The 13,938-nt window shown below is 45.8% G+C and overlaps 2 long non-coding RNA genes across 3 annotated transcripts; both read right to left on the reverse strand.

The window, feature by feature from the left end:
* Positions 1-10,657: 10,657 nt before the first annotated feature.
* On the reverse strand, positions 10,658-12,833 carry LOC109705739. Its single transcript, XR_002214861.1, has 3 exons — positions 12,731-12,833; positions 11,623-11,737; positions 10,658-10,868 (listed from the first exon to the last, which is right to left on the reverse strand). It is a non-coding gene; the product is annotated as an uncharacterized LOC109705739 (long non-coding RNA).
* Positions 12,834-12,913: 80 nt separating this feature from the next.
* On the reverse strand, positions 12,914-13,617 carry LOC109705738. Of its 2 annotated transcripts, none has more exons than XR_002214860.1 (4): positions 13,456-13,617; positions 13,237-13,372; positions 13,066-13,155; positions 12,914-12,983 (listed from the first exon to the last, which is right to left on the reverse strand). It is a non-coding gene; the product is annotated as an uncharacterized LOC109705738 (long non-coding RNA). The 2 variants fall into 2 exon arrangements; XR_002214859.1 differs by having other exon boundaries at positions 13,066-13,162; positions 13,456-13,615.
* Between the last annotated feature and the right edge of the window lie 321 nt (positions 13,618-13,938).

The following is a 13,938-nucleotide window of genomic DNA, read 5'->3' on the forward strand; positions in this document are numbered from 1 at the left end:
GTCCGCACTGCCGGAGATAGCCATCGCGACATATGCTCGCGCACCGTAGGATGGCGCCGAAGTGAGCGTGGGAGCTGTCCCTGAGATGTGGGATTTACTTACCACGGGGCCATTGCCGACGGCCATTAGCACGGGCGCACCGGCACCACCTCGGTGGGATCTCTATATGATTGGCGTGGTGACAGACACTATCAATGCGGTAGAACGTTAAAAACTATTAAAGTGGACTTGGACTAGAATATAAACAATGTCATCTTTACTCAATCTTGCATGAGTTTCGATTGTTGCATTCTATGCTTTAGCATGTCATACATCCTGTACCATTGATACGTTTGCTTTATTACTTAGCAATCATGCTATTAAAAAGAGACCTATTTATAGGAGTTACATTTACTTACCTTTCGTTTAGCTACATGTTAGTTCTGACCTCTTTTAGGCTTTTGGGCCTGTGGCAAGTTCACGTGAAGTCATAATCGCCCCCTGACATTTTTAATAGTCTCTCACCCCTTCTATTTCTGTTTTCCTTTCAGGAGCTCTGCACCGGGGAGCACGATCGCGCAAGGAATGCGCTAGTTAGCTACAAGTGACGTAACTGCTTGTCCTAGGTGGTTTACCTCCTTTTGTACTTTAGAGAGTGAGAGGTTTTGTATCCATTATACGAGACCACCTTGCTCGATCTTTGCGCACTTGTTGGATTTCTCTTGTAATAACTTATGCTTTTTTAGTTGATTTCAGCTTTATATTTCTTCCCAATTGTAAATAGTATATATCATGCTCGATACTCTAGATGTCTTTTATATTTGCTTTAATTATCGTTGTTTTAGACGCCTTATATGTTTTAGACGTATGGCGGGTCTGGGCACGTGCCGGGCGGGCTTCCGCTGGGTCCCGGGGCGTGACACCGGTCTTCCGGGGACCGGTCTCTCAGACAGGGGCCGGTTCCCGAACGCGAAATCCCCTCTGCCCGAATGGGTGGCCTTCGGGGACCGGTCTCCCCGAGCTGGGACCGGTCCCTCGCTGCGAAAATGCCCAGTGAGGGCTGGTTCAGAAGGTAGAAAGTGAGGGGGGGCTAATTGCAAAGTGGCCTTTAATAAAGGTGGGGGACCTCTCTCTCCCTCTCAGTTGCTTTCTCTCTCTCCCTCTCTCACACACACTCTCTCTCTCTCTCTCTCTCTCTCTAGAAAGGAGAAGAAGAAGAAGGAGAAGGAGAAGAAGAATGAGAGGAAGAAGAAGAATGAAAAGAAGAGAAAGAGAAAGAGAAGACTAAGAAGAAGAGGAAGGCATCTTCTTCTCTCCCTCTCTAGCTTGGTATTGAGGTAAGCTCTAAACCCTTTAATGGTGTATTTAGGGTTTGGGGTTTTTATTGCTTGGAGATGGTTCGAATGGAACCTATTGAAGTTAAAGAGATGGTTCGAGCTCGAAATCGAAGCTCGCGCCACGAATTTCGCCACCGTTGCCAACTTAGGGCACGGATTTGGGATTTATGGAAGGCTAGGGTTTTGATCTATTTTAAGTGGTCGCAAACCTAATTGCTTGGTCTCTGAACACGTAGGCAAAGACGGTTCGTCGATCCGACGAGCGGGTACGAAGATATCGCCGAAACTGATACTCGGGGGTTCGTTTTGCCCCGAGGTGCTGAAGCGACGCACGAAGACCGCGACGTCGAGTTGTCTAGTTGTGCGGCACGACCAAAAGGTGGGGGAGTGCCATCCCGAAGCAGTCGAGCTACTTTCTATGTCTGGGTTATTATGTCGATCAATTTCATACTGTAATATAGCATTATAGGGTGTTAAATGTAATTGTGCATATTCTTGCATGCTAGTGTTAGTTTGGGTTGTGGATACAATGGATAAGAACCTAGTATGCATGAGTTGAACACTATGAGGTAGTTAACCCTATATGTAATGAATATGTCTATGTGAATGAGAACCTAGTATATTGTAAACTAGTGTAATCAGAACGAGTGGCATCTAGTTAACAATGAACCCAGAACGAGTGGCATCTAGTTGACATTGAACTTGAGAACTTTAGTGTAGTTGAGACACTATGAGATTGAGCAGATGAACACCTGATTCTTCAGTGACACCAATCCTAGTTGGTTAGGGTGTTCCCAGTTCATGAGATTGGATCGAGCTCACTTAGCCTGTCTGCACCTGTGGTGGTAGCGCCTCACAGGTAGTGCACTCCGGAGTTTGGCACGCGAGGGGGCCAGTGTAGTGCCCTTGGACCAGTGTAGTGTCCGCAGGCGGTCTCGAGGTAGGTGATAGCTAGCCTCCTTCCCAATGAGATTGACACACGTGAGACTGTGTGCGAGCCTTGTGTTCGACGAGAGATTGGGTAACCAGATGAATGATTCAATTATTGAACATAGTAGTTGATAGCTGGCCATCTTACTATGAGTTCCATGCATGCATTACATTGGATTGAGGCATTGATAGATTCTAGTTTATAGATGCTTATTACTGAAGATGCTTTCGATTTCATATATCTATCTATCTGTATATCTATCTGTGCCTGCTTAGACCTAGTGGGGAGATCGGCGGAGTCGGCGGCCGAACCCACTGGGAACTATTCGTAGTTCTCACTCCACCATGTTACAGGTCCGAGCTCGAGCGCCCCCGGTGAGGATCGCGGCAAGGGCGTAGCGCCCTAGCGATACTAGCAGAGGTTTACTTCCCTTTATGCCTTAGTTACACCCTTTACTTATTTTGAGAGTAGATTGATGTATAGGGTGAGGTTTTGAGAGGATTGTATACATTGTGCATATATCTTGGAAGAATGTAAAAGATGAATGGTTGTATAAAGTAAGTGAGTTTAGCAGTTAAGTACATATCTCTCTCTTATCACTTGTATGCCCTACTTGTGTTGCTTGCTCTTGGTTGATAGGCACTGGTTGTGCTTTCGTTGTTATCGTTTGATTGTGTATGTATATCCAAGTGCTTCCTGGGAACTTGTTGTACACAATCTTGTCTCTTGAGCCTTGGGCGGACAGGGGAGGTGCTGTCCGTTCGGCCTCACGCCCGCCGCCCTCGAACCGGACCAAATCGGTACCGTTTTCGAGTAGTGCGGTCGGGGGCGTGACAGTTGTGGTATCAGAGCGATAGTAAGAGCAAGCAAAAGAGAGAGTCTATGACTGACCTAGGAGACTCTAGGACGGTAAACCATAAGGTTATAGGTGCGTGAGTGCGACGTGAACCTATGACGCGGCGGAAGTTGATCGATTGGGTCGAAGTTGGTGTTGATACTCTAGTAATTGCTAGAGATGAATTGAGTGATACTAGTTCTTGGCTTAAGGCGGTTGTGTTGGCGGCCGACAACACGATGCCGGGAGTCAAGAATGAGTACACTCATGAGCTTCCGTCTGATTAACGTAGTTGAGCAATATCGTTCCGTAATTGCGAAGACGTGGTTGGGTTGAATAATTAACCGACTGTGTGCGTTTCAGGAGCTTATGGCACCGAAGGGACGCTACGTGTGTAGGACTGCTCCGGCACCACCTCCAGAGGTGCCCGAGCCAGTTGTGCCCCCGGTGGCGCCAGAGCCGGCTGGGCCTAGCGAGGTACAAGAATTGCGAGCGCAAGTTGCGGCGCTAACAGGACGGTTCGATCGGCTCCAGGAGTTGTTGGAGCGACAGGCAGCGGCCGCGGNGCTGTCCGCGTACGCGCCCACGTGGTGGAATAGTATTTTTCAAAATTTTTTTTTTTATTTTAAAGATAGCAAAAACATCAATAAATCGTAACTTATGATTTACAAATCCGATTTATGCAAGAAATATGTCGATAGAAAGCTTGTGACGAGCTCTTCCAAATCATGCAAGTTTCACAATGGGATATGCATCACACATCAAACAAGCCACCCCAAAGTTTCGATTTAGGGTTTCGTTTTTCTCATAAAATACAAAACCAAATCAAATCAAAATTTATAGATCTAATCTACAACTTCGGTGCTTCAAGATGTGTAAAAATCAAGCAAAGATATCCACTTATGAAAAAACCGCCATTAACGCTCACATACATGCAAGAAAAAATCTAAAACATGATAGATTTAATTTAACGCATGTAATCTCGTTAAAGGATTGATCTAGGCCACGAAATCAACCTAAAAAGGCTCTGATACCAATGTAACGATCCAGCCCACTAGCAACAATAACTCGTTGGGCCCAACCACCGGCCCAAAATGCTTAAGCCCAGTTATTATTACTAGTGTCTAAGTCTCTTATAAAGACAATGACAATCCCATTCTCATCCGATGTGGGACTATTGGGGTGTCATAGACTCCCCCCGTTAAGGCCCTGACGACCTCGTCAGTCCAATCACACACACAGCCCAAGATCACCAGCGATGTGAGACTTGTCTCGCTAGCCTGTCATCCAGACCCTGGCTCTGCCGAGACTCGCCACACATGTCCAGCTGGTGAACCGGCTCTGATACCAAATGTAACGATCCAGCCCACTAGCAACAATAGGTTACTGGAGGATGTGGTTTCTCTCTTTTGTTTTCTTATTCTCTTTTCTTTTTCCGTTCTTGTACCTTTTGTTATGTGGGATCGCCTGCATATTTATAGGGATTCCAAAATCCTAATAGCGTTAGAGATAAGGCCAAATCGGTTATTAATTGTTATCCTAATATGACTAGGATTTATCTCTAACTAACTTTTCAATTTGAAAGCGAGATTAATTCCAATCCAATTAGATAACATAATATCCGTCGGATCGAACCTGCTTATGGGCGTACCCGATTCGATTTAACCGAATGGCAACACAAAAGAACAACGAGACACAATGAGCATAGATCGAGTGGCATTCGAAAGTATATAGTCGACACTAGAGTTAGTGTGTGGCATCAAAGAATCAATGTGATGAAAAGAACAATGATAATGGTTAAAGTTAATGCAAAGTTTGGCATAAAGAACGAGTAAAGTTAAAGAACGATGATTGCTAGAGTTAGCAAAATAAAGTGATGTAAAGAACACTAGAGTTAGTGTAAAGACAATGATTGAACTATATATACTTGGAGTTAAGGATCGATCATACTTGCTATGAGTTCCGTGCTCGAGGGCGGTCGCTCCCCCTCGGGCGATGCGCTTCGGAGTTTTGCATCACGGGTTGGAGTAAACCCGAGGACGGTCTTAGCGGGAGGAAGCTGAGGGCCCGCGATGATGGACTTAATGTGGGCAAGTTAATGTGGCAAAACCCCCGGGTTAGCCGTGAGATTAAAGAACAAAGAACAAAGAGTAAAAGAATAAAGAACTTGCATATTTGCATGATTTACGTTGAGCATATTTCCTGCTTTATTGTTCAGGCATATTAGCATCATGATTATAGTTCGGTTACTATTCTGCTTATCCTTTCTATTATGCCTGAGTTAGTCCTAGTGGGAAAGTCGGTGATATTGGGGCCGAACGCACTGGGAACTTTGTTGTAGTTCTCACCCCACTATTCCACAGAGCCGGGACCGAGCGACCGCGGTAAAGGTATCGCACCTTAGTCAGAGGCCACCCGAGTCGGGTTATCTACATTTTGTAGTAGCATTCCCTTTTATCAGCCTTTGTATTTGATGATTTAAGATGTTAATGTATAAAGCAAGGAAAGAAAAGAATGTAATATTTATTTTGAGCAAATGTGATGTAAAAATGAATGATGAAAAGTATGTAAAGACTTTATGAATGTGCAAGTTGGATGAAATGGATACATGTATGTGATCAAAAGTGAATCATAATACTTGTGTAGATGTTTAGTTCCTTTCTCTCACTCATGGCTGTTGCTTACCCTCGTGTAAGCCGTTTGTGTATGTTTCCGCTAGTGCACTTCTTGTTTGAAATTATACATGTGATGAGCCTTGGGCGGACAGGGGAAACTCTGTCCGTTTGGCGTCTGTTCGACGTGCTCGGGCCGGCCCAAATTGGTATCGGTCCCGGGGCGTGACAGATATCGTGGTATCAGAGCCTAGAGTGAAAGAATAGGAATGGACCTAGAGACCCTTAGGATTGGAAGACCTTAAGGATTTAGGAAACGTGAGTGATGTGGAATTAAAGTTAGCGAAAGCATGTGATTGGGTTAAGTTGGGACGTCTCTAATGTGATTAGAGGCTAAGTTTAATTTTCATTCGCTTCCTACTCCTTGTTTTGTGTCGGGCGGCCGACGACATAATCCTTGGGGCAAGAACGAATGCATAAGTTGCTTTCGCCGGATTGGGTATGGTCAAGCAATGTTGGTCATGTAGCTAATGCGAGTTGCTTCTTTTCAGGAAGCAATGGCACCTCGTGGTCGACCACAGACGAGGTCGATGCCTGAGGAGCCGAGTGCGGAGCCTGAACGATCCGGAGCGAGCGGCGACGGAGAGCTTAGGGAGCAAATGGCTGTGCTCATTGGAGTAGTGCGGCAACAGGCAGAGTCTGTTCAACGCCAAGGGGAGCAGATTCAGTGGCTCCAGGAGGCTTTGGAGCGTTAGCAGGCGACGGCGGCCCAGGCAGGTGTCGAGCATGTCGCGCCCCCTGTGGTAGTGCCGAGCGTGGACGAGGGAGCGGCGGTAGCGGCGGCTGTCCCAGTTACGGTAGTACCGGCCGGATCGAGAACCTCAAATCCCGATAGTGTGGCGGTAGAGGCGGAGCGAGAGCGCACGTTGGCGACTCTAATTCAGTTCAAGAAGTTCAACCCACCTACCTTCGAGGGCGGTTTGGTGGAGCCAGTGGTCGTGGAGTCGTGGATCGACTCAATGGAGACGCTCTTCGAGGATCTCAATACCTCGGAGAAGGACAAAGTATACCTTGCCACCCATTGTCTTGAGAAGGCGGCGATGGTGTGGTGGAAGCGAGTCAAACGGGATCGACCTACCGATCTTCCGCTTATGCTGTGGGAGGAGTTCAAGAGAGCAGTCTTCGCGAACTACTTCCATGACACGGTGAAGCGGAGGTTGCAAGAGAAGTTTCGCAAGTTGCGACAGGGCGACCGATCGGTGGGAGGATATGAGCAAGAATTCTCTCACATTATCGACTGCGTTCCCGATGTTGTTAGAGATGATCAGGATCGGGCTGATTGGTTCTTGTGAGGACTCCAGCCGAGGATCTATGAGAAGGTGCAGATCCTAAAGTTGTCGACCTTTGCGGAGGTCTTTGATAGAGCGTTATTGGCGGAGCACGGTAGCGCCCATGTGCGAGAAGAATGGGAGGCCATGGCCGAAAGCAAGGACAAGGGCAAGAAACGGATGGCGGGTGGCGCAGGGGGCAGGCCAAATGCTAAGAAACCCCCTCGGTATCCCCGACAGCAGTCGAGGAACTGGAGGCCTCCTCGATGTGTTATTTGCGGCGGAGAGCACCGAGTGTCGACTTGCCCGCAGCGCGATGCCAAGTGTTTCAAGTGTAGCCAACCGGGACATCTTATCCGGGAGTGCCCGAGCTGGACGTCGTCTGCGCCGACGGCGGCATCAGCGCCGTCTACCCCGAGGCAGCTTGCGGGGTTACCACCAGCGATGTCGGCTGGGCGCGCGTCATCACCGCGTCAGCCGGAGGGATCGAGAGCGCTTAGCGGCCGAGTCTTTGCCGCTCAGGTGGAGGAGCAGCAGCCTGCAGCACCCGACGATGTCGTGGCAGGTATAATTATGATTAATGGCACTAGAGCTAGAACATTATTCGATACTGGTGCATCACGTTCATTTGTAGGTGTATCATTTGCAAAGACGCATGGCATAGAAATGACGCATAATGAGGACTATTGGTGGGTAAATGGTTCCGAGCACTCGTTTCGTGTTTATGATGAGTGCTTAGAGGTTCCGGTGCAGATCGGCGACTGGATTATGCCGATAGACCTGCTAGTGCTAGATCAGATGTGGGGATTTGATGTTATCTTAGGGACCAACTGGCTCTCCAAGTATTACGCGGTTATAGATTGTGAAGGCAAGGTTATCACTTTTCGTGAGCCTAACCAAGAGGAGTTGGTGTATCGGGCGTGCAAAGGCGCGCGTTTCGCAGCGACCATATCGTCAGTGAGGGCCAAAAGAATGATCAAAGGAGGGTGTAAGGCCTATTTGGCAACAATGGTAGATGCTCGAAAGGAGTACCCAGAATTGGGGGATATTCGAGTAGTATGCGAGTATCCGGATGTGTTTCCGGCGGAGTTACCGGGACTGCCACCGGACCGGGAAGTTGAGTTCGTCACTGACTTGATTCCCGGGGCGGAACCAGTTTCGAAGGCTCCGTATATGATGGCACCGGTGGAGCTAAAGGAGTTGAAAGGCCAACTACAAGGCTTGCTCGATAAAGGCTTCGTACGGCCGAGCGTGTCACCGTGGGGAGCTCCGGTGCTGTTTGTGAAGAAAAAGGACGGCACACTTCGACTCTGCGTGGACTATCGCGAGTTGAACAAAGTGACGATAAAGAACAAGTACCCGTTGCCGAGAATTGACGATTTATTCGATCAGTTGCAAGGGTCCAAGGTGTATTCGAAGATTGATCTCCAATCGGGGTATCATCAATTAAAGATTAGGCCGAAGGATGTGCACAAAACGGCGTACCGTACGCGGTATGGCCATTATGAGTTCACGGTAATGCCGTTTGGGCTTACTAATGCCCCGGCCGTATTTATGGACTTGATGAACCGAGTCTTCCGGCCGTTGTTGGACCGGTGCGTCGTGGTGTTTATAGACGACGTATTGGTTTACTCAAAGGATGAGGAGGAGCATGAAGAGCATCTGAGAGCTGTGTTGCAAATACTCAGACAGGAGAAGCTTTATGCAAAGTTAAAGAAATGTGACTTTTGGCTAAAGGAGGTCACATTCTTGGGTCATGTAGTATCGGGCGACGGAGTGTCGGTAGACCCGAAGAAAGTTGAGGCAATAAAGGATTGGCCTCGCCCGACGAATGTAGCGGAGGTCCGCAGTTTTCTTGGACTTGCGGGCTACTACCGCCGGTTCGTGGAGGGGTTCGCCAAAATAACCACTCCACTAACGCGCCTCACGCATAAAGGAATGAAGTATGTTTGGAGCGACGATTGCGATCGGAGCTTCGAAGAGTTAAAGAACAGGTTGACGTCGACCTCGGTGCTTGCCTTGCCGACTCCGGGGGAGACTTTTGTGGTATACAGTGATGCCTCTTATGTTGGTCTCGGGTGTGTGTTAATGCAAAATGGGCGAGTCATTGCATATGCATCACGCCAGTTAAAGAGTTATGAGAAGAACTATCCGATTCACGACCTCGAGTTAGCGGCGATAATTTTCGCGCTAAAGCTTTGGAGGCATTACTTATATGGTGAGCATTGCGAGGTCTAAACAGATCATAAAAGTCTAAAGTACTTGTTCACCCAGAAGGAGTTGAATTTGCGGCAACGGCGGTGGTTGGAGTTGCTAAAGGACTATGATGTCACTATACTATACCACCCTGGGAAAGCCAATATTGTGGCCGATGCTCTAAGTAGAAAATCGGCGGATAACCTAGCGACGGCGATTATGCCTCAACCGCTATTGCAAAAGGAGATGCAACGTCTTGGGTTGGAGGTGGTAGCGCCGGGAGTGCCGGCTATTCTTGCCACATTAGTTGTGCAACCAACCCTATTTGAGAGGATCAAAGAGTTACAAGCTTCGGATCCTTATCTTCGAAAGGTACGAAGTGAAGTTGAGAGTGGTAATGACGAAGACTTTGGCGTTGGAGCCGACGGCGCCCTTCGATTTCGGAATCTATGGTGTGTGCCTAAAGATGATGAGTTACGAAGGGCAGTAATGCAAGAGGCGCACCAAACCCCTTATAGCATACACCCCGGCGGCACTAAAATGTACAAGGACTTGAAAGAGCATTATTGGTGGCCGGGTATGAAAAGAGATATTGGGGAGTTCGTGGCGCAGTGTCTAACGTGCCAACAGGTGAAAGCAGAGTGCCGATTTCCGGCGGGAAAGCTACAAAGTCTATCAATACCCGTTTGGAAATGGGAAGATATAGCGATGGACTTTGTTACCGGTTTGCCTCGATCTCAAGGCGGACACGATGCGGTATGGGTGATAGTGGATCGATTGACAAAGTCGGCACACTTCTTTCCGATACATACTACGTGGTCGGGAGACAAGCTAGCTCAAGTTTATCTCGACGAGGTTGTGAGATTTCATGGGGTTCCGGTATCAATTGTATTGGATCGAGACCCCATGTTCACATCCCGCTTTTGGAAGAGCTTGCAAGACGCGCTGGACACACGGCTCGACTTTAGCACAGCGCTTCATCCTCAGAGTGATGGACAGTCGGAGCGGACGATACAGATCCTTGAGGATTTACTTCGAGCGTGTGTACTAGATTATAAAGGAGGATGGCATGATTTCTTGCCGATGGCGGAGTTCGCATATAATAACAGTTATCAAGAAAGTATAGCGATGGCGCCATTTGAGGCACTATATGGACGTAAGTGTCATTCTCCTATTCATTGGAGCGACGTGGGCGAGAGAATGGTTCTTGGCCCGGATGTGGTACGGGAGGCGGAGGAGAAAGTTCGTGTCACGTCCCGCGATCGCCAATTTGGTCGATCCGGGCCCGTACACAGACGCCGAACGGACAGAACCTCCTCTATCCGCCCAAGGCTCAACAACAACGAGTACATGTATAAAGAAATAAACAATTCCCAGAATCACATTTCAATATACATGGCTTGCACGAAGGCAAGCAACAATCACAAGTGATAGTAAACTAACTAAATATGAAATTCACTGTAATCTAAAACTTTACATAACTGAGACATTTAATTATTCACATGCTCTTTAATACATTCATTTACATGTCTCTGTACATCAAAATGTATAACATGAAACCAAAATGGTAAACTACTAGAACTCTGGTGTGCACTAGCTAGGATGCTGGGCTCTTGTCGCGATCCTCAGCTACTACGCTCGCGCTGGAACCTGTATGGTTAGTGGTGTGAGAACTACAAGAAAGTTCCCAGTGGGTTCGGCCGCCGACCTCGCCGACTCACCCACTAGGTCTACTCAGGCATATGTAGGCAAGAAAAGTAAACTGAGATAGTAACCAATTATAATATGTAACTACTACAATGCCTGTACAAAGCTGAAAGAAGCATTATATGAAAACTGTAGGTATGCATGAATGCTGTAATATACCACTACCCAATCAATCTAGCTAACTATTTGGTTAACTGCAACTCACCAACTCAATCCCTGGCGGGCCCTAAGCTGCCTCCCGACGGGACCGTCTGCTGGACAGATACTTCAGTCCATAGGCAAATACTTTAACCCATCATGTGACAACCTCCGGAGTGTACTGCTTGGGTGGAGCGACCACCACCAAGCTCAAAACAGACTATGTGAGTATGATTTGATCCTCCTTTAGAGTATTCAACAACAGACAATGTCACACTTTAACTCTAACTAGCTCTTTATGCTAGTTGCAATTTCATTTCTCGATGCTATCCAAATCTCTAGTTAGAATGTCACCAAGTTCACTATTGTTATAGTCCATACATTCATAGGGTTCTATGTCCACATTCTAATGTTCACATGTTCTCACTATTGATAGGAATTCACACTTTCACTTGCACAATGCCAATACCCTATAATGCATGACTACAAATATAAATATGCTCAATGAATTATCATAGACATAAAAGGTGATTCAAAGACTTCGGATAGCACCACCCACCTGTAGTGGTGTCAACAACTAGAATCCACGCCTCGGAATGCGTCGACAACTATCTCTCGCGACTCAGTGCAAATAGAACTAAAACGGTCTCTACCGTAATTCGTGCGTCGTCGACCTGTCGGAAAGTCAATTTAGACTTTCGAGCACATTTAACTTTCATTTATAAAGGAACAAGAGAGATTAAACTAGAGTCATTTTACATATTTTACAAGTTTGCATTCCAGCCCCAACTTATATGTATAGGTAAATAGTCTTGCTTTTAACTCCTTATCAACTTCTAAGTTCGATAATCAAAGATCAGGGATCAATAACATAAACTTTAGGCTGAAATTATCATGGTCTTAGCTCAGTACTCACAAGTATTCTCTTAGAAGTCTCAACTCAACATATATAAGTATTTACCTAAAGCCAATCCCATACCACTTAAGCTTCAGCTCAAAGTGGATTTCAGCATTAAGCTGAAGTCTCATCCCATGCTGCATCTTCAGCATTAGACTACTTCCTGTGCAATTACCTTAAGCATAGAACAATCAGTTCTTCTGCTTAGAACCCTTCTATAGTAACCAATCTAATTCTTGATTATAACATCATTATAATTGGCTTACTCTGCGGTTTAATTACATAATTTTCAATTTTGAAGCAAATACTTTTCATGCTAAATTCCCAAGCTTGTACTTCGCAATTTTACTCAATTCCAGGTTAATCTTTTTTTTCACACCTGAATTAGAAACTTTCTAATTTATTCTCATCTTTCAAGAATTTCCCTTTCCTCTGGAGCATCCAAGGAAGCTCCACTCAAGTTAAAATTTTCAGCACTTTGATACTTAGCTTCAAAGCTGAATTTGAGCTGTGAATTTTGAATCACCAAAAGGCTTCCTCGAGTTCTTAATCCGGGCAACAATCCCTCAGTTATAACTCTAGTATTTATAATCCTTTATTTGAGTAACTCCTCTCATTCAACCAGAAAAGAACCAATTACATTCCTGACTTGAGCTTCATTAAGTTTCCTTTCTATTTCTTTCATAATTCCTGCAGCAATCTAACTTGTAATTCCTCTAGAATACATAACATGAGTCTCACTTAAACTAGGGAGGAGTATTGCTCTTACCAGGACCTGAATTTCCCTGTTTCAAACTCCTTTTTCTGCTGGTTTCGAATTCAGCAACTCCAACAGTTCAATTGGCAGCTTCAATGCATTCGAAGCCCCAGTCCTGCTACTTTCAGCAGCAGAAAATTTATATAATTATCACTTCTAAAGTAAGTAACTCAACTCAACTGATTATAGAAGCAACTTGCCTCAATTCAAGGCTCTTCCAACTTCCATTCAGCCTCAACTAACCCAAAACCTCCAATCCTGAAATCTGAAATTTCAGCAATATAACTGTACATAGATCTCATTTTAGCAACAAGTCACTGATTAGAACTCATAATAACTAAGTTTACCTTAGTTTAAATATAGTATCAAGTTACTTAGTTGCTCCACAACAGGGATCCTCCACTCGGATCCAGTTTTCTTCTCTTCAGTCCGCAACCCTTCAAGCTACCAACACCAATTCAGATTTCATCTCCATAACCCTTAATATTACTCAACCAGGGATTAAGTATGAACTCTACCTGATTTGGAGGCTTCCCGAGGATCTCCTTCAGCTTTACAAAGTTTCTTCAGCTAATTCTCTGGTCTATTTACCCGAGATGTCAACTCGGCAACTCGAAAGATCAAGGCTGCCATCAATTTTCTTAACTATAAATCCTGGCAGCAATTACTTAATTATTACTCTTAACCCTTCTTTTGATAAATCACTTAAGTGTAAGTAAATACCAAGATAAACTTACCTTATCTTGATATAAATCCAGATTGCTCTCAGCTCACTTCTTCTTGTCCTCAGCTGAAATTCCACCCAGCTGCCAACACTACTTCAGGTTTCCACTAGCCTAGAGGGAGAGAAGGAGGAGAAAGGAGATGAAGGATAAGAAGAGAAATGGAATCTCTGCTCTTGGACAGGTGTATTCCACCAGGGTTAAGTTGATAAGGTTGGAAAAATACAGTTTGGCCCACTATTTCAGAGAAATTACCTTGCTGTCCAGAGGTGGCCGCAATGCTGTACCGGTACAGACATCACCCTGTACCGGTACACAATGCAAATGCTGCTCCTGACAGCAGCTCACAGCAGCAGCTCTCCCAGCCATTTTCTCACATTTAGCTCAATTCCTTTTTTACCCAAACACTTCTAAAACATGCCAAGAAACCTTTCCAAGCTACCAAATTAATTTGAAACCATTTCATTTCCAATTTGGTACAATTTTGATCAATTTCAT

This window comes from Ananas comosus, unplaced genomic scaffold, assembly GCF_001540865.1.
Source record: "Ananas comosus cultivar F153 unplaced genomic scaffold, ASM154086v1, whole genome shotgun sequence".
NCBI lineage: Eukaryota > Viridiplantae > Streptophyta > Magnoliopsida > Poales > Bromeliaceae > Ananas > Ananas comosus.